This window comes from Aquarana catesbeiana, linkage group LG01, assembly GCF_042186555.1.
Source record: "Aquarana catesbeiana isolate 2022-GZ linkage group LG01, ASM4218655v1, whole genome shotgun sequence".
NCBI lineage: Eukaryota > Metazoa > Chordata > Amphibia > Anura > Ranidae > Aquarana > Aquarana catesbeiana.
The window spans coordinates 731911344-731931735 of record NC_133324.1 but is presented as its reverse complement, the minus strand read 5'-3'; positions in this window follow the sequence as shown (position 1 = coordinate 731931735).

Genomic DNA, 20392 nt, shown 5'->3' with positions numbered 1-20392 from the left:
GGATTCAGGGCTGTGGGGGAAGATCTGTACTGGGGGAGATTGTGGCTGATGATTGAATTTTGTACTGGCAGGAGGGGGTCATTTTTGGTTGCATTCTGTGTAGTGACCTGGGCATTATCCACTCCTGAGCTCTGCACCCTGTGCAATATGTACTCCTCAGAGTGTAGCTGCAAGTTGGCATATACACGTGCTGCGTATATAGTGAGTAGGCTCAGGTTTTATTAGACCATGGCCCTTTAAGTCCCTCCAATCGTTAGCTCAATTTGGCATCACTGGCAATTTGTCACAGCACGCTGAGCGTGGATCTTTATTCTTTCAGTTTTTGGGGGTTTTTTTTATGCGTGGGGGGTGTTGAAAAATGTTTGTTTCCAGGTGCCAGATTTACTAGGTACACCATTGGGACCAGGGAATTTTTATTTCAGTGCTGGAAGCCATGGCTGGCAGGATTAGTGCGCATGCTCAATAAAGTACCGTATTTTTCGCTCCATAAGACGCACCTGACCATAAGACGCACCTAGGTTTTAGAGGAGGAAAACAAGAAAAAAAATATTCTGAACCAAATGGTGTCCTAAAATATTTACCAGTGCCCATGAAATGCAGCCTGACCATTGCCATAAATGCAGACTGACCATTGCACATAAATTCAGCCTCTCTGTGCCAATAATGCAGCCTTGCTGTGCCCACCAATGCAGCCTCACTTTGCCCACCAATTGCAGCCTCTGTGTGCCCACCAATTGCAGCCTCTCTGCCCACCAATTGCAGAATCTGTGCCCATTGCAGCCTCTCTGCCCACCAATTGCAGCCTCTCTGCCCACCAATTGCAGCCTCTGTGCGCATTGCAGCCTCTCTGCCCACCAATTGCAGCCTCTGTGCCCATTGCAGCCTCTCTGCCCACCAATTGCAGCCTCTCTGCTCCACCAAATGCAGCCTCTGTGCCCATTGCAGCCTCTCTGCCCACCAATTGCAGCCTCTGTGTCCACCAATTGCAGCCTCTGTGCCCACTAATGTCAGCCTCACCATTTTCTGGATAACACAGCGCTCTCCTCCCTCTGTCCTCCGGCGCTCGTATGTCATGGAGCTGGGTCTGTGTGCAAGGTCCCGCCCCCCTAGACCGTCTCGTGTTCCGGCATGCGGAACCCTGATTCAATCTACTATCACATGAGCCAGTCTAGGGGGGCGGGACCTTGCACACAGACCCAGCTTCGTGACATACAAGCGCCGGAGGACAAAGGGAGGAGAGTGCTGCAGTCGCCGGTAGGCCAGTCCGGCCCTGCTCACAGGGGCTTCAGATGTCTGTCCTCCGCTCTCCTGCCTCTCTTATGGCGGTGGCGGCGGGGAGGGTGTTGCCAGCGGCGGTGGGGGGGGCGGTGCCTAGCATGCATTCACTCCATAAGATGCAGAGACATTTTCCCCCATATTTCTGGGGGAAAAAAGTGTGTCTTATGGTGCGGAAAATATGGTATTTAAAATCCCTTCTCTGGATGGAGTCTGGGTGGCTGTGTGCAGCAGATTATAAACACTAAGGAGGGGGGTCAGGTAGGTTGTATGGGGAAACAATTTCTAATGCTGGCTAGGGATGAGTCGAACACCCCCCGGTTCAGTTCGCGGCAGTACATGCAAAATTTGTACGAACACGCGAACCCTGTTAAAGTCTATGGGACCCGAACATGAAAAATCAAAAGTGCTAATTTTAAAGGCTAATATGCAAGTTATTGTCATAAAAAGTGTTTGGGGACCCGGATCCTGCCCCAGAGGACATGTATCAATGCAAAAAAAAGTTTTAAAAACGGCCGTTTTTTCGGGAGCAGTGATTTTAATAATGCTTAAAGTGAAACAATAAAAGTATAATATTCCTTTAAATATTGTGCCTGGGGGGTGTATAGTATACCTGTAAAGTGGTGCATTTTCCCCGTGTTTAGAACAGTCCCTGCACAAAATGACATTTCTAAAGGAAAAAAAAGTAATTTAAAACTGTAAAACTGTAATATAATGTTGCCTCCCCCCCAGCCCATTACCGGGCCCTTTGGGTCTGGTATCGATATTAAGGGGAACCCCGCACCCAAATAAAAAAAAGGCGTGGGGCCCCCAGGCCCTATATACTCTGAACAGAGGTATACAGGTGGTCCCCGGGTTACAAACAAGATAGGGACTATAGGTTTGTTGTTAAGTTGAATCTATTTGTAATTTGGAACAGGTACATTTTTTTAAGTGTAGCTCCAGCCCAAGAATCTAGTTTTAAGCTTTTTGGATAATATAGGGCAGGGTTATCACCCCTGTTACATTTTTGCTGTCTGTGCCCCTGTTCAGAAGATTTCACCTCACTTTCTGTCCCAATGACAATTGGATTTAGAAAATTTTGGGTTATTAGGGAAACAAGGATTGGTGATAAAGCATTAGTGGAGACACCTTTTTCCCATATTAACTCTTACAGGAAAGAATTTCCCTTCCTAGGGGTAGATTTCCTCTCACTTTCTGTTGTCTCCCTCTGTTTGTAAGTAGGAGTCGTTTGTAAATCTGATGTTTAAAAATAGGGGACCGCCTGTATATACTGTATGGCCTGCCCTATACACTCTGTGGAAAATTGGGCCTTAGGCGTTGGTGATACCAGAACACTGTTAGCCCTCACAGTTACTCTTGGTGGGCGATGGAACGGGTCCTGCTGTGAAATATTATATCAAGAATTGTAATTACATGCCCCTGTTAAACAGGGGCAGAAAAATTGGGCCTTAGGCAGTGGTGGTGGTGGCACAATACTGTAAAGCCTCACAGATACTTTTGTTGAGCCCAGGAACAGGCCCTGCTGTGAAATATTGGATCAAAAATTGTAATTACGTGCCCTTGTTAAACAGGGGCATAAAAATTGGGCCTTAGGCGGTGGTGGTGGGGGCACAACACTGTAAAGCCTCACAGAAACTCTTGTTGAACGCAGGAACAGGCCATGCTGTGAAATATTAGATCGAAAATTGTAATTACAATACAGTGCAGCCATAGTGCAGTTGCTACTACTTTTCTGGTGGTGTACACAGTACACAATACAGTGTAGTGCGGTGTTGCAAAACAAAATATACATTGTGTCCAGAAGGCCACCAAGGAGAGGCAGAGGCTCACAGGCCACTAAAAGAGGGCAAGCAGGCTCTGTGTCTACAGTCAACAGTGCTGTTCATGGACATGGTGCATCCTCTGCCGGTGGCTGTGGGGCACACTTGTCCTTTTTTTCTGCTGCTGGCCGTGTTATTGAGCCAGAACATGCAGAAGAGTTGGTGGAGTGGATAACAACGCCGTCCTCATCCTCCTCATCCTCTGTCACCCAGACTTAGAGTAGTTTTCCTTCCTATGCAGCTGCCAAAGCAGCCTATTCCACTGGCTCCTTGTCCAAAGTCACTCTTTCCGTAGCCCAACCATCATGCACAGAGGAGTCCCCCGAACTATTCGACCACAGTGTCAGGCACATGCTGCTGGAGGATGTGCAGCGATTTGAAGACCCTGATGTTGGTTCCCAGGTTGAGGAAGGGAGTAACGTGAGCCTAGAGAGAGGGGGTGCCCAAGAAGGACAAGAAACTGGCAGTCATGTTCCCCCAGCTGCAGCATAGTGCCAAGTTTGCTCCAGTGACGAGGAGGGAGGGGATGATGAGGTCACTGACCCCTACTTGGGTGCCTGATAGAATAGAGGAGGAGGCACAACTACAACGAGGCATAATGTCCTCTAGGGGGCAGCTTAAAGGCAGCCACCCTACTGCATCAGACCGCAGAGCTCCGCAGGTGCAGGGCACTGCTGACTCCCCGCTGATTTTGAAAAGTTCCTTGGTGTGGGCCTTTTTGGACACGTGTGCAGCAGATCGCACCATTGCTGTTTGCCACCTATGTCTGAAGCAGATCAAGCATGGCCACAACAGCAGCTGCTTGGGCACCATGTCAGGTCACCTGAGACCAGGTGACAGATGCACTCTGTAGGAGTCGGAAGTGCACCGCTAGGTAGTGGACACTAGGGCTGACTGCTGCGGATTGAACCCTGGGAGGTTCAGGAAGCAGGTCTACTGGATCACTAACACAGATCCCACTGGGACCTAGAGCATAGATTCCCCAGGGTGCGGAGTCTAAGAGCCAGCAGGTGTTCACCAGAGCCTCTAGTGGTGAGGATGGACTGAGCTGCAGTCTGGCTCCAGGTCGCGGCCCGCAGGGTCTCACACCTCACGCTCATGGTAGACTACAGGCGGAAGAGGAAGGAGGCAGCAGGCTGGAACAACAAGGAAAGTACGGGATAAGCCAAATGTCAGGGCGACTAGCAGACAAGGATAAACATAACACGCCAAAGGTCAGGGTCACAAGCAGACAGGGAAAGTTGAGAACAGGCCAAAGTCGGTAACAGGAATCAGACGTAGGAAACACAGCAAGTACACACGAAAGCTAACACACAATGGTTGATCAGCACTGCTGGCTTGCAGTGCACAGATTAATATAGGGTTCCCTGATAGGGCTTGGGGTGGGGCCATGCTTAGAGGAGAGGTTATAAAACCAGCCAGGTGTGAGTGGCTGGCCTCTTAGTCTGAACACATGAGGAGAAGGTAAGCTGACAGAGAAAGATTACTGCATAACCATGACACACCACATGCTTGACCAGACATTTGACGACCTCCCATGCAGTCTTTTTCCTGTATACTATATTTTTTTTGTAATCATTATTTTATTTTTATATAACATAAAAAGAAAACATAAAACAAGTCCAGTGGTCTGTAAAGGAGAAAAGAAAAATGAACATTGTAGTGTCGACCTTGCAGGGTCGTTTATAAAGAGCATGGACAACTAGATTAGTTGAACAAGAATATAGTCAGAAGATCTAAGATTTCTGACCTCATGTGAAGTAATCTAATGGGGCATGCCGGACGGAGAGACACTCTAGGGTTTTAAAGAGAGCAGAAACCGTATTGGAGTCTATCATCTCACCGAGCCACTTATATAGGACATGTACTGATCTTAAGCTGAGAAGGTAGGTCCCTTGCCAGAGCATCAAATAAATGGTCCCCCGGTCTGCGACTGCGAATGAGATGGAAGGGGGGGGCTCAAAGGCCTCCATCAAACCACCTCCCGTCCCCCGCCCGCCGGGGGGGCCAGCCAATGATAGCAGTGTGCTTATCAGACAGGAACATCTATAATCTTGTGACCCTAGGGGATGACCTCATGTGAAAGTCTCCTCGTCCGTCAGCATAATATCAACAAAAACATTCTACTTTAGTAATATACACCAGATAAGCAAAAAAGAAAGAAAAAAAGAGAAAGAAAATGGGGGGGAAGGAAAAAGGGGGGAGGGGTAGAACGAGCTAAGCATACCTGTAATCCCTAAGGATGTGTCGTCCAAGGCCACCGCGGGCGCACCGCAATGCAAGCATCCATCACATCAATCAAAGCTAGTCCGCAGTAACTCGTCAAATTCTGGGGTCCCTATCTCTTAGAGATTTGTTGGTCTATGGGTTTTAAGTGAGGGATCTGCTAATTCTAGTAAAGCTGTGTCTAAGCTGGAGGGGACCCAGCGTGGGTCAGAGGAAAATTCGTTCCAGGGTGTCCAAATTGCTATGTATTTCTCCCGAGAACCTCGACAGGTAGCCATCCAGTCCTCAGCCTAACATATTGCATTTACCCCAGCAATCCACTGTTCCCTAGTAGGGATACTGGACTTCTTCCAGTAGGTCGGAAGTAGTCGCCTGGCTGCATTCAGCAGGTGGGGCAGCACACTTTTTTTATATTGTCTAAGTGAGGATGCGGGTATATGCTAAAGAAAGTGCTCAGGAGAGAAAGGGACCTCCAGCCCTAATATGACTTTTATCTGGTCTTGTACATCTTCCCAAAAGGGCTTGATTATGGGGCAGCTCCACCATATATGTATAAGAGTGCCTCTGTGTCCACCTCCACACCAACAATGGTCTGGTATAGAGGGGTAAATGCGGGCTAAGTCTGCTGGCACACGGTACCAGCGAGACATTATTTTAAAATTTGTTTCCTGGGTTCGGGAGTCTACAGAGGATGAATGGGTCATATAGTATAAATGGTTCAATTGTGTAGCCGTAAATTCGTGCCCTAGGTCATTTTTCCACCGTCGATTGTATGTAGGTTTGAGTTGGGGAGCCGCATCTCCTAAAAGTTGGTACAGTTCCGACACCATATGAGTAACAGGCTCCTCATCTGTGAAGAGACGCTCATAAGAGGTGGGGGTGGATGGGTCCCTAATCGTATGAATGTGTTTCCCAAAGAAGTGGTGTAACTGTCTGTATCTCCAAAAATTGAGTTGCGGGCCTTTGCATCCTACTGGTAGGTTTTCATAGCTCATAAGCTTACCGTCCTTCATGAATTTGCCACAGCTAGCATTTCCATCATCTAACCATGGCTCAAAAAACGCCATCTGTTCACCTGGAGGGAACCATTGGAACCCACCTAGCGGTGCTAGCGGGGACGTAGGGGGAGCTAATTTCAGCAGTAAGTTTGTGTTGTCCCAGACTGACAACACCTGAGTGGTCAGTGGGGAGGTCGTTTTGGAAAGCCCCCTATATTCCCGCGGCAACCACGGAGCATAAGCCAGATTTCTACCAGCCAGGCACTTCTCTAAGTTGACCCAGATTTTGGAATGTGTGTGGAAACGCCAGTTCAGGATTCTCTGAAAAGGGAAGGGAAGTAGCACTTTATATCTGGGATTCCCAATCCACCCGCTTGCTTCGGGCAGTTTAGTAGACGTAGAGCTATCCTGGGCTTGCGTGCACTCCAAATGAAGTCTGAGAGCATACTGGATAATCGGTCAAAGAAGGCTCTGGGTAGGGGGATCGGTAGCATCTGTAGGTAGAAAAGTATGCGGGGTAAAACTTTCATCTTTATAATGTTCACGCGACCAAGCCACGTAAAGGCAGTCAACATCCATCGTAAAAGGTCATCCTTCACCATAGACAGCAGTTGGGGGTAATTAGCCATGTACAGTGTGTCGAAACGATCTGTGAGCCGTATGCCTAGGTATTTTAAGTGGAACGAGGTCCAGGTGAAAGGGAAGGCCGCTTTAAGGTTTGTAGTCAGTTGGAAGGATAAGCAGATAGGGAGGATCTCCAAATTCGAAAGGTTAATTTTGAAATTAGATATTGACCCAAAGATCTTCAGTTCCTGCATTAGGTTGGGCAGAGAAATCAGGGGGTCTGATAGGTGGAACAAAATGTCGTCGGCGTATGCCGATAGCTTGTGCTCCATGTTTCCAACCCGTAGTCCCTTGATGTTCTGATTGGCTCTCACCAAGCGGAGAAGTGGTTCCAATACTAAAGCGAACAATAGGGGTGAAAGGGGGCACCCCTGCCTTGTGCCGTTGCCAATGGGGAAGCGAGATGGGAGTGTCCCATTTACTTTGACCTGTGTGCAGGGTGTAGAATATAAAGCTAAAATTGATGTCAGCATTCGCGGGCCTAAACCTAATGATGTAAGTACCGCTGTCAGATAAGACCAGTCAACACAGTCAAAAGCTTTTTCCGCGTCTGTGGATAAAATCAAATAAGGTTGTGGGTCTGGACGGGTGCGTGCCCAATGTATGAGTTGTATTGCTCTAAGGGAATTGTCTCTGGCTTCCCTACCTGTTATGAATCCTGTTTGGTTGGGGTGGACAATGTCTGGCACAAGGTGTCTGTTAGCTAAAATTTTCACTAGGAGCTTTATGTCTAAGTTGAGGAGGGAGATGGGGCGATAGCTCTGGGGGACGGTGGGGTCCTTGCCTTCCTTTGGTATCACAGTGATGTGTGCCAGAAGTGCTTCCGAAGGGATTTCTTTACCTCCTGCTATAGAATTATAATATTTGCACATAGGTGCAGCTAGCAGGGGAAAGAAGGTCTTATAGTATTCTTTGGTGAACCCGTCTGGGCCAGGGCTTTTCCCATTGGGCAAGGACTTCACCGTTGCCCCAAGCTCCGTCATGGTAATTGGGATTTCTAAAGCTGAGGACTGGTCGTCAGTGAGTGGCGGGAGTCCGGCCGAAGACAGGTAGTCCTGTATCGCATGTTGTCTAGCGTCTTTCGTGGTGGCAGGGGTCTCGGAAACTAAATTATATAATTTGGCGTAATAATCTCGGAAACCTGAGGCGATCTTGGAGGATTGAACCACCATCTCTCCTGAGGCCGATTGTAGTTTATGTATGCATGACTGAGCCTGTCGTTTTCTAAGTGCCCGTGCTAGCATTCATCCGCATTTGTTCCCATGCTCGTAGTACTTATAGGACATATAGTGGAACTGTTTCTTGGTTTGTCCATCTAGAAAACGTAGGAACAGCTGCCTCAGGTCAGTAAGCTTCTTTAAAGCTTCAGGATTCCCATCTGCTTTATGCTGGAGTTCCGCCTTTTGAAGTGCTGCGTGTAATCTCAGAAAGTCAGCCTGTCACTCTTTTTTAAGTCTAGTCCCCTGTGAGATCAGCTCTCCGCGTGTTACGGCCTTATGGGCCTCCCACACAACTCCTTTACTCACATCCTTAGTCGAATTATCTCTGAAGTAATGAGTCAGAGTGTCAGAAACACTCTTCACCACCACCTCATCACCGAGTAAATTGCTGTTCATTCTCCACGTCCAGGTCTTGTGCCCTCCTGAAGGTAAAGTAAGGGTTACATTGACGGGAGCATGGTCTTAGGTAGAGATATTACCAATAGATGCATCTTGTAGGAATTCTAGCGTGGCGCGATCCACATAGATGTGATCAATGCGAGTGTAAACGTCATGTACTTTAGAGTAGTAACTAAAGTCACGGTCTGAGGGGTGGAGTACTCGCCAGCAGTCTAACAATAGATGTGATTGAATGGTCTTACGGAAATGCTTGAGAGATGCAAAGGAATGGGGGGATCTCGCGTGGGACGTGTCTAACGAGGGGTCTGGACTCACGTTGAAGTCACCTCCGAGAACCAGAAGGCCTTCTCTAAATTCTGCTAGCAGCGCTAAAGTAGTGTCGATGAAAGTGAGTTGATTAGTATTAGGGGCATAAATTGTGGCAAACGTATAAGTTTGTCCTGCTATGCTACCTTTTAGAAAGACATATCTACCCTGTGGGTCTATTTTGTTGTCTAAGGGTTGGAAAGGACAGGATTTATGTATTGCAATGGCCGTGCCTTTAGATTTTGGTGTCGGGGAGGTGCCAACAAACCACTGGTTGAAAAGATGTGTGGGCAATCTAGGAAGTGATTGGGTTGTAAAGTGGGTCTCCTGAAGGAAGACCACCTGTGTCTTTAACCGTTTGAGTACCCCCCATAATTTACTTCGCTTATGTGGGGAACAGAGACCCCTAACATTATAGGAGCTTACCTGCAGAGTAGCCATGAGATGGAGCGAAGGGCGATGCAGCTTTCAATCCGGCGACACGCCCAGCGCGGACGACGAGATGACCTGTCGTTCCTGTAGTGGGAGGGGAGGGAGAGGGAAGGGAAGAGAGATAGAAAAGGAGGAAAAGAGAGAAACATGAGACAAACATGAAACCAAAGCGGCCGGAGCCGTTTAAACATAAAGAACATCTATAAGCCATGTCTAGGACCCCGTCCCCCTGAGGGGAGGGGGGCACAGACCACGGCTCAAGATCCCAAGAGGGATCAATACCCTAAAACAAGAAGGGTGGCCTACTGGGGGGAACGTGGACCAATAATGAACGAGGTTGAAGGGGATTCCAACTCCGCTCACCACATCTAACAGTGTTTGGTGTACGGGGGGGCAGATATGCTACCCGTAGTTGGGGAGAATTTTTGAGGAGGAGGGAATGGAGAGGGCTATCGTGATTAATTAGAGTGCTGGTAGCGCATGCAGGACAGTGCTCTATTCAGTTAAACGGGGTTTTACTTGGAGAGCCAAATTATCGTAGTAGGGTAAGCGAAAATAAACTCGGCTCGCCACCAGCTATGAAGAAAAGTCTCGGATGTTGCCTTCGAAAGATGTTCCTCATAGCCCAGGAGATGTTGCATGTCCAGTTGAAATGTCAGACTGGTGCCGTCTGCGATCTCGTCTGTGGCCCCTACGTCGGGCGGATTGCCATGGCTGGAGTGGTGGTAGCTTGGCCATAGAGGACTCTGACAAGCTTCTTCCTGTATACTATATTTGAGATTTAATATCTCTCAGATATGATTTGGGTTAAATGAGAGTTCTTTGACCATGAGTGAACGCTTTAACACAATAACAACATTTATTGGTGAGTAGTTGAAAGTCTATCTAATACACAACAATCTATCTATAGTCTACACCAAGGAAGAAAATATTAGGTTAAAATAAGAGAATTACATGAAGGAATACAGAGTATATTCCTGAAAACATTAATCTGCAAACATATTTAGTTACAATTAAAATGCAGACCTTTCACATAATTACCCTTTGCACCAAGGTTCCATTCTGATAGTTGCTCTCCCATAAAAGTGTGTGTTTCCCTCCCATCTAGTCTGTGTATATCATTACATGCTGATGATTGGTGAGCTTCCCTATTCCTGGTTAAGGACTGGCTACATCTCCAAACCCTATACTTGGCATAAGTCAGCCCCCTTTAATGCAAATCCTTGTGACTATTCTGAGCAGGAGCTTAACTTGAATTTTTCCCGGGAAGTTAAGTATTGATTACGGGTTGGCCTCCCTTCATTGCATACCCCAGCATGGGATCCTTTGAAGTGAGTATGTGTAAAACAATGAGGTTTGGATCCCATTGTTTGTATACACAAGCCTAGGCACTGACTTGTCTGGTCTACCAGAGATTTCTGTGAAGATAATATGTTCCGCCCTACATAGATAAAAGCTAAATTAAATACAGTATATCCATTAAATATAAATAATAAAATATAAATTAAATATAAAATATATCAATATAAATAATTAAATATAAATTAAATATATTCATAATTCCAATATTTTACAGCTATTAATGTAGATTTCACATAAACTCATAAGGCAACAAGTCCGTAGACCACATCAAAGAAAAAGGCGGACTTCTCCTTGCTCCTCATCTGGGATCTCCAACCCTACTCCAGTCCTTTCGAAAACCTGCACTGAGAGGAATGAAGGTATAGCAATAGGTGTCCAAGTACTCGCAGCCAATCTGCTAGCAGTACACGACCATCTGATTTTAGCATGCAAATTTCCCTACCCCAGTTGCTAAACCGTAAAAAGAAATTCGGTCCCAGCCATCCACATGCTCACAATCTGAATGCTAGCTTGAATGCCAGCTTGGCCAAATTGCTAGCACTGCAACTACTGCCTTTTCAGCTGGTAGATTTTGTCCCCTTTCATCAGTTTGTGGAATGTGCTGTACCTCAGTTGCAGGTTCCAAAACACCATTTCTTTTCATGGAAGGCCATTCCAGCTCTCTACTGGCATGTGGAAGGCAATGTTTTTGTCTTGTTGGACAGGGCGGACAGCAGTAAGGTGTATATTACCGCAGACTCATGGTCTAGCAGGCATGGGCAAGGATATAACCTTTCCTTCATGGCGCACTGGGTAACTCTGCTGGCAGCTGGGAAGGATGCAGGACAGGGTTCAGTATTGTTGGAGCTTCTTCCACCACCACGCCTCCAAAATGCTAGTGGTGATTCTGCCACAGCTCTCTTCTCCACCCCCTCCTCTTCTTCGCCCTCTATGGCCTCTTCTGAAGATTTGTTCTCTGAACCAGTGGTGCTCCATAAGCGTTCAAGGGGCTACGCAAGCACTCAGGCAAAAAGATGCCATGCAGTGCATGAGTTACATAGTTACATAGTAGGTGAGGTTGAAAAAAGACACAAGTTCATCAAGTCCAACCTATGTGTGTGATTATATGTCAGTATTATATTGTATATATCTTGCGGTCGTTCAGTTGCTTATCTAATAGTTTCTTGAAACTATTGATGCGCCCCGCTGAGACCACTGCCCATGGAAGGGAATTCCACATTCTTGACGCTCTTACAGTAAAGAACCCTCTACGTAGTTTCAAGTTAAACCACTGCTTAGGGGACAGGAGCCACACTGGGGCAGAGATTCTGTCAGCTCTGCGGGGGCAGGTTCAGAGGTGGTTGACACCACACCAGCTTCAGCCAGGAATGGTTGTATGCGACAATGGCACCAACGTCTCTCCGCCTTCCGACGGGGACACTTGACCCATGTTCCATGTTTGGCACGCATCCTGAATTTGGTGGTGCAGTGGTTCTTGAGCAGGTACCCAGGCTTACAAGATCTCCTGAGGCAGGCCAGAAAAGTCTGTGGTCATTTCCAATGGTCATACAATGTCAGTGCTCGGCTGGCTGACATTCAAAGGGAATGCAACCTGCCCACCAGCCGCCTCATTTGTGACATGTCCACCAGGTGGAAGTCAACCTTGGCAATGCTGCAGCAGAGGGCCATCAATGAGTACCTGTGTGAGTATGGCACCAGGACAGGGTCAGGGGAGCTTGGCTTCTTTTCGCCACGCCAGTGGCTACTGATCAAGGATGCATGCACTGTCCTGTCGCCATTTGATGAGGCCACGAGGATGGTGAGCAGTGACAATGCATGCATCAGTGATACTGTCCCTCTTGTCTTCCTGTTGGAGCACATGCTTCATGGAATAATGGACAGGGCACTTGAGGCAGAACAGTGTGAGGAAGAGGAGGACTTCCTTACCTCTCAAGGCCCCTTTTATCCAGATATTGTTCCTGCAGGCCCGCCAAACAAGAGGAGGAGGAGGAGGATTGTGTCAGCATGGACGTGGAGGATAACACTCAGCAGCAGTCTTCAAGGGATGGTTTTCAGTTCCCAGAAACCCAAGGAGTTGTATGTGGCTGGGAGGAGGTTGTTACGGATAATGTGATCCTTAGTGACCCAGAGGACTCAGAATCAAATGCCTCTACAAACTTTTGCAGGCTTTGCAGAATCAGGGAGGCCATGCAGTGTAAGGAACCTAGGATTCATGGTATCAAAGAGAAGGAATCATTACTGGCTGGCAACCCTTCTTGATCCACGTTACAAGGGTAAGGTTGCAGAACTCATCCTGCCTTTGCAGAGGGAGCAGAGGATGAAACATCTTCAGGAGGCCTTGAAGAAAGGTTTGTGCAATGCATTTCCAGACCCTGTGAGGTTACAATTTCCTGGTGCTGGACAACGTGTTGCTGAGGATTCTGTCAGGTCACCTGAAGCCAGGTGACAGATGCACACCATTGAGGTCAGGAGTGCACCGCAAAGGTAGTGGACCCTACGGCTGACTGCTGCGAATGGGAGTCTAGGTGGTTAAGGAAGGTAGGTCCGCTGGAACACCAACACGGATCCCACAGGGGCTAGAGCATAAGATTCCCCAGGGCACGGAGTCTAAGAGCCAGCAGGTGTTCACCAGAGCCTCTAGTGGTGAGGATGGACTGGGCTGCAACTGGCTCCAGGTCGCGACCGCCAGGGTCTCCCAGCTCACGCCCACAGTAGGCTACAGGAGGACAGAGATAGTAAGGGAATAAGCCAAAGGTCGGGGCGACTAGCAGACAAGGATAAACATAGAACACGCCAAAGGTCAGGGTCACAAGCAGGCAGAGACAGTCGAGAACAAGCCAAGATCGGTAACTGGAATCAGATGTAGAAGACACAGCAAGATGCACAAGGAAGCTAAACACACAAAGGTTGATCAGCAAGCCAGGCTTGCAGTGCACACGTTAATATAGAGTGCGCCTGTGCACAGACTCCCTTCATAGGCTCACATTCATAAAAATGAATCAGTCTGGGATCAGCAGCAGCTATCAAGCACCTAATGCTGATGTAACTGATTGATTTTTCTATGGATGTGGGATCCCTTGAAGACTGCCTATGCTGAGTGACTATGAGTGTTTGATGATACTGATTGGACTTGATTAGGAAAGCCACACACCTGTCTATATAAGACCTTACAGCTCACAGTGCATGTCAGAGCAAATGAGAATCATGAGGTCAAAGGAACTGCCTGAAGAGCTCAGAGACAGAATTGTGGCAAGGCACAGATCTGGCCAAGGTAAAAAAAAAAAAATTCTGCTGCACTTAAGGTTCCTAAGAGCACAGTGGCCTCCATAATCCTTAAATGGAAGGCATTTGGGATGACCAGAACCCTTCCTAGAGCTGGCTGTCCGGCCAAACTGAGCTATCGGGGGAGAAGAGCCTTGGTGAGAGAGCTAAAGAAGAACCCAAAGATCACTGTGGCTGAGCTCCAGAGATGCAGTCGGGAGATGGTAGAAAGATGAAGAAAGTAAACCATCACTGCAGCCCTCCACCAGTCGGGGCTTTATGGCAGAGTGGCCCGACGGAAGTCTCTCCTCAGTGCAAGGCACATGAAAGCCCGCATGGAGTTTGCTAAAAAAAAACCTGAAGGACTCCAAGATGGTGAGAAATAAGATTCTCTGGTCTGATGAGACCAAGATAGAAATTTTTGGCCTTAATTCTAAGCAGTATGTGTGGAGAAAACCAGGCACTGCTTATCACCTGTCCAATACAGTCCCAAAAGTGAAGCATGGTGGTGGCAGCATCATGCTGTGGGGGTGTTTTTCAGCTGCAGGGACAGGACGACCGGTTGCAATCGAGGGAAAGATGAACGCGGCCAAGTACAGGGATATCATGGATGAAAACCTTCTCCAGAGTTCTCAGGACCTCAGAATGGGCTGAAGGTTTACCTTCCAACAAGACAATGACCCAAAGCACATAGCTAAAATAACGAAGGAGTGGCTTCACAACAACTCTTTGACTGTTCTTGAATGGGCCAGACAGAGCCCTGAATTAAACCCAATTGAGCATCTCTGGAGAGACCTAAAAATGGCTGTCCACCAACGTTTACCATCCAACCTGACAGAACTGGAGAGGATCTGCAAGGAGGAATGGCAGAGGATCCCCAAATCCAGGTGTGAAAAACTTGTTGCATCTTTCCCAAAAAGACTCATGGCTGTTTTAGATCAAAAGGGTGCTTCTACTAAATACTAAGCAAAGGGTCTGAATACTTAGGACCATGTGATATTTCAGTTTTTCTTTTTTAATAAATCTGCAAAAATGTCAACAATTCTGTGTCTTTCTGTCAATATGGGGAGCTGTGTGTACATTAATGAGGGAAAAAATGAACTTAAATGATTTTAGCAAATGGCTGCAATATATCAAAGAGTGAAAAATGTAAGGGGGTCCGAATACTTTCTGTCCCCACTGTATATATATATATATATATATATATATACACAAGACTATCTGTATATATATATATATATATATATATATATATATATATATATATATATATATATATATTTATATTAAATACACTGCAACAAACTGAATCCCCTCCCTGCCAGAAGTACAGTCAGGTCCATAAATATTGGGACATCGACACAATTTTAATCTTTTTGGCTCTATACACCACCACAATGGATTTGAAATGAAATGAACAAAATGTGCTTTAACTGCAGACTTTCAGCTTTAATTTGAGGGTATTTACATCCAAATCAGGTGAACGGTGTAGGAATTACAACAGTTTGTATATGTGCCTCCCACTTTTTAAGGGACCAAAAGTAATGGGACAGTTTAACAATCATCCATCAAACTTTCACTTTTTAATACTTGGTTGCAAATCCTTTGCAGTCAATTACAGTCTGAAGTCCAGAACGCATAGACATCACCAGATGCTGGGTTTCATCCCTGGTGATGCTCTGCCAGGCCTCTACTGCATCTGTCTTCAGTTCCTGCTTGTTCTTGGGGCATTTTCCCTTCAGTTTTGTCTTCAGCAAATGAAATGCATGCTCAATCGGATTCAGGTCAGGTGATTGACATGGCCATTGCATAACATTCCACTTCTTTCCCTTAAAAAACTCTTTGGTTGCTTTCGTCATTGTCCATCTGCACTGTGAAGCGCCGTCCAATGAGTTCTGAAGCATTTTGCTGAATATGAGCAGATTATATTGCCCGAAACGCTTCAGAATTCATCCTGCTGCTTTTGTCACCAGTCACATCATCAATAAATACAAGAGAACCAGTTCCATTGGCAGCCATACATGCCCACGCCATGACACTACCACCACCATGCTTCACTGATGAGGTGGTATGCTTTGGATCATGAGCAATTCCTTTCCTTCTCCATACTCTTCTCTTCCCATCACTCTGGTACAAGTTGATCTTGGTCTCATCTGTCCATAGGATGTTGTTCCAGAACTGTGAAGGCTTTTTTAGATGTTGTTTGGCAAACTCTAATCTGGCCTTCTTGTTTTTAAGGCTCACCAATGGTTTACATCTTGTGGTGAACCCTCTGTATTGACTCTGGTGAAGTCTTCTCTTGATTGTTGACTTTGGCACACATACACCTACCTCCTGGAGAGTGTTTTTGATCTGGCCAACTGTTGTTTTCTGTGGTCTTCTGGGTATTTTGGTGTTGCTGAGCTTACCGGTGTGTTTTTTCGTTTTAAGGATGTTCCAAACAGTTGATTTGGCCACACCTAATGTTTTTGCTATCTCTCTGATGGGTTTGTTTTGTTTTTTCAGCCTAATGATGGCTTGCGTCACAGTCACAGCGTGACAGCTCTTTGGATCTCAAATTGAGAGTTGACAGCAACAGATTCCAAATATACACATATACAAACTGTTGTAATTCCTACACCGTTCACCTGATTTGGATGTAAATACCCTCAAATTAAAGCTGAAAGTCTGCAGTTAAAGCACATCTTTGTTTCATTTCAAATCCTTTGTGGTGGTGTATAGAGCCAAAAAGATTAGAATTGTATCGATGTCCCAATATTTATGGACCTGACTGTATATTAGAAAGAGTACACCAGGAACGGCCTGCAGTGAGATATAGCTAAACTGTATGCAGTTGATGTATATACATACGAGACTATCTGTATATATATATTAAATACACTGCAGCAAACTGATTTATCTGCCTGCCAGAAGTATATTAGAAAGAGTACACCAGGAACAGCCTGCAGTGAGATATAGCTAAACTGTATGCAGTGGATATATATATAAAAAAAAAAATATATATATATATATATATACAAGACTATCTGTATACATCTATATATATACATATAGATAGATATATATATAGATATATATAAAATACACTGCAGCTAACTGAATCACCTGCCTGCCTGAAGTATATTAGAAACAGTACACCAGGAACAGCTGCAGTCAGATCTAGCTAAACATATACATATATATATATATATATATATATATATATATATATATATATATATATATATATATATATATATATATATATATATATATATTATATATATTAAATACAATGCAATGCAGCTAACTGAATCACCTGCCTGCATGAAGTGTATTAGAAACAGTACACCAGGAACGAACTGCAGTCAGATCTAGCTAAACTGGATACAGTGGATATATATATATATATATATATATATACATATACACAAGACTGACTGTATGTATATATATATATATATACATATATATATATATATATATATATATATATATATATATATATATATATATATATTAAATACACTGCAGCTAACTGAATAACCTGCTTGCCTGCTCAGTCTAAATGACACTCTCTCTCCGTCCACGCTGGCAACGACACACTACACTAGGCCGACGTGCAGGCGGCCTTATATAGTGTGGGGCGTGGACTTAGTCCCCCTGAGCCATGATTGGCCAAAGGCACCCTGCCTTTGGCCAATTATGGCTTTCTTAGCTGAGCGCCCTGTCATTGGCCAAAGCATGCAGGTCACAGCGCATGCTCTGGCCAATCATCATACACCAATGCACTGCGCTCCCGCAGTGCATTATGGGCCGTTACGCGCCGCTCAAATTTGGCGCAAACTGCCCATAATGTTTGGTTTTCGACGAACGGCCGAACAGCCAATGTTTGAGTCGATCTCATGTTCGACCCAAATAGAAAGCTCATCCCTAATGCTGGCCATGGATACAGTACAGTTAGTGAGTGCTGCCGCCCTAGCTCAGGAAGTATGTTCCTGCCAGGATCACCAGGAGAGAACAAAGGAGAACAAGCCTGAAAAAAACAAAAGAAAACTATTTCACATCTAAGATCTGGTGAGCTTTTATATATTACCTTTTTGTTTTTGGATTTAGATCTAAGCTTTAGGCTGAAAAGAACAAAAGGAAATTAGTAAAAATGTTCAGCCTACTAGATCCCCACGTGGCACCAGTCTTCAGACATGCCCTGTTGCTTTTACTTGTATACTTGATCGTTAAAGAATTAAAGAAAAATAGTTTTGCATTTTTGCATTGCAAGTTTAGCAATAATTCCCCATTGCATTATCACAAGATATCTCTAATGGGTGTTCAGTTAAAATGTTCAAAATGCAAAATCCATAAATTAATTTCCACATTGTATTTCAATTATTTCAAACTTGCTCCTAATTATCTGAATGATCGTAAACCTGAAAAAAACCTTTGGGTCTCTGCTCAGACTTTGCCAGCTCTGTCAATAGATCCCAGTGTGGGTGCAGGCTAGATGGGAGTCTGCCTTGACTCCATACCTAGTTTATAGCTATTTAAGGTGTTTCAATGGCTGCGCACCATACAAAGCCATGTGTCATAAGTAGGGCTTTTTGTTCTCAGAGAATAGGTGCAGGAACTCACCCTCCCTGTCCAACTCTCCACCCCAATCATGCCCAAACTCCGCCTCAACCACACCCAAACCCCACCCAGCTCTCCTCTCATCACAAATCCCACCAGCTCTCCTCTCATTACAATTCCCCCAGCTCTCCTCTCTGAACAAATCCCACCAGCTCCCCTCTCTGTACAAATCCCCCCCAGCTCCCCCCTCATCAGAAATCCCCCCAGCTCTCCTCTCATCAGAAATTCCCCCAGCTCCACTCTCTGTACAAATACCCCCAGCTTTCCTCTCATCACAAATCCCCCCAGCTCCCCTCTCATCACAAATCCACCCAGCTCCCCTCTCTGTACAAATCCCCCCAGCTCTCCTCTCATCACAAATCCCCCCAGCTCCCCTCTCATCACAAATCCACCCAGCTCCCCTCTCTGTACAAATCCCCCCAGTTCCCCTCTCTGTACAAATCCCCCCAGCTCCCCTCTCATCACATATCACCCAGCTCCCTTCTCTGAACAAATCCCCCCAGCTCCCCTCTCATCAGAAATCCCCCCAGCTCCCCTCTCTGTACAAATCCCCCCAGCTCACCTCTCATCAGAAATCCACCCAGCTCCCCTCTCTGTACAAATCAGCCCAGCTCCCCTCTCAACACAAATCCCCCCAGCTATTCTCTCTTCAGGAATCCCCCATCTCCCCTCTCTGTACAAATTCCCCCAGCTCCCCTCTCTGTACAAATCCCCCCAGCTCCCCCTCATCACAAATCCCCCAGCTCTCCTCTCTGAACAAATTCCACCAGCTCCCCTCTCTGTACAAATCCCCCCAGATCCCCCCTCATCACAAATCCCCCTAGCTCTCCTCTCTGAACAAATCCCCCAGCAGCCCTCTCTGTACAAATCCCCCCAGCTCACCTCTCATCAGAAATCCCTCCATTTCCCCTCTCTGTACAAATCCTCCAAGCGCCCCTCTCTATACAATTCCCCCAGCTCTCCTCTCATCACAAATCCCCTCAGCTCTCCTCTAATCAGAAATCCCCCAGCTCCCCTCTCTGTACAAATCCCCTCAGCTCCCCTATCTGTAAAAATCCCCTCAGCTCCCCTCTCTGTATAAATCCCCCCAGCTCCCCTCTCTGTACAAATCCCCCCAGTTCCCCTCTCTGTACAAATCCCCCCAGCTCCCCTCTCTGTACAAATCCCCCACCTCCCCTCTCATCACAAATAACCCCAGCTATCCTCTCTTCACAAATCCCCCCAGCTCCCCTCTCTGTACAAATCCACCCAGCTCCCCTCTCACCAGAAAACCCCTAGCTCCCCTCTCTGTACAAATCTCCCCAGCTCCTCTCTCTGTACAAATCCCCCCAGCTCCCCTTTAATCACAAAACCCCTAGCTCTCCTCTCATCAGAAATCCCCCAGCTCCCCTCTCTCCCTCTCTGTACAAATCCCCCCAGCTCCCCTCTCTGTACAAATCCCCCAGCTCCCCTCTCTGTACAAATCCCCCAGCTCCACTCTCTGTACAGATCCCCCAGCTCTCCTCTTATCACAAATCCCCCCATCTCCCCTTTAATCACAAAACCCCTAGCTCTCCTCTCATTAGAAATCCCCCAGCTCCCCTCTCTCCCTCTCTGTACAAATCCCCCCAGCTCCCCTCTCTGTACAAATCCCCCAGCTCCCCTCTCTGTACAAATCCCCCCAGCTCTCTTCTCATCCCAAATCCCCCCAGCTCGCCTCACATCACGAATCCCCCCAGCTCCCCTCTCTGTACAAATCCCCCAGCTCCACTCTCTGTACAGATTCCCCAGCTCTCCTCTTATCACAAATCCCCCAGGTTCCCTCTCTGTACAAATCCCCTATGCTCTCCTCTCTGTACAAATCCCCCCAGCTCCCCTCTCT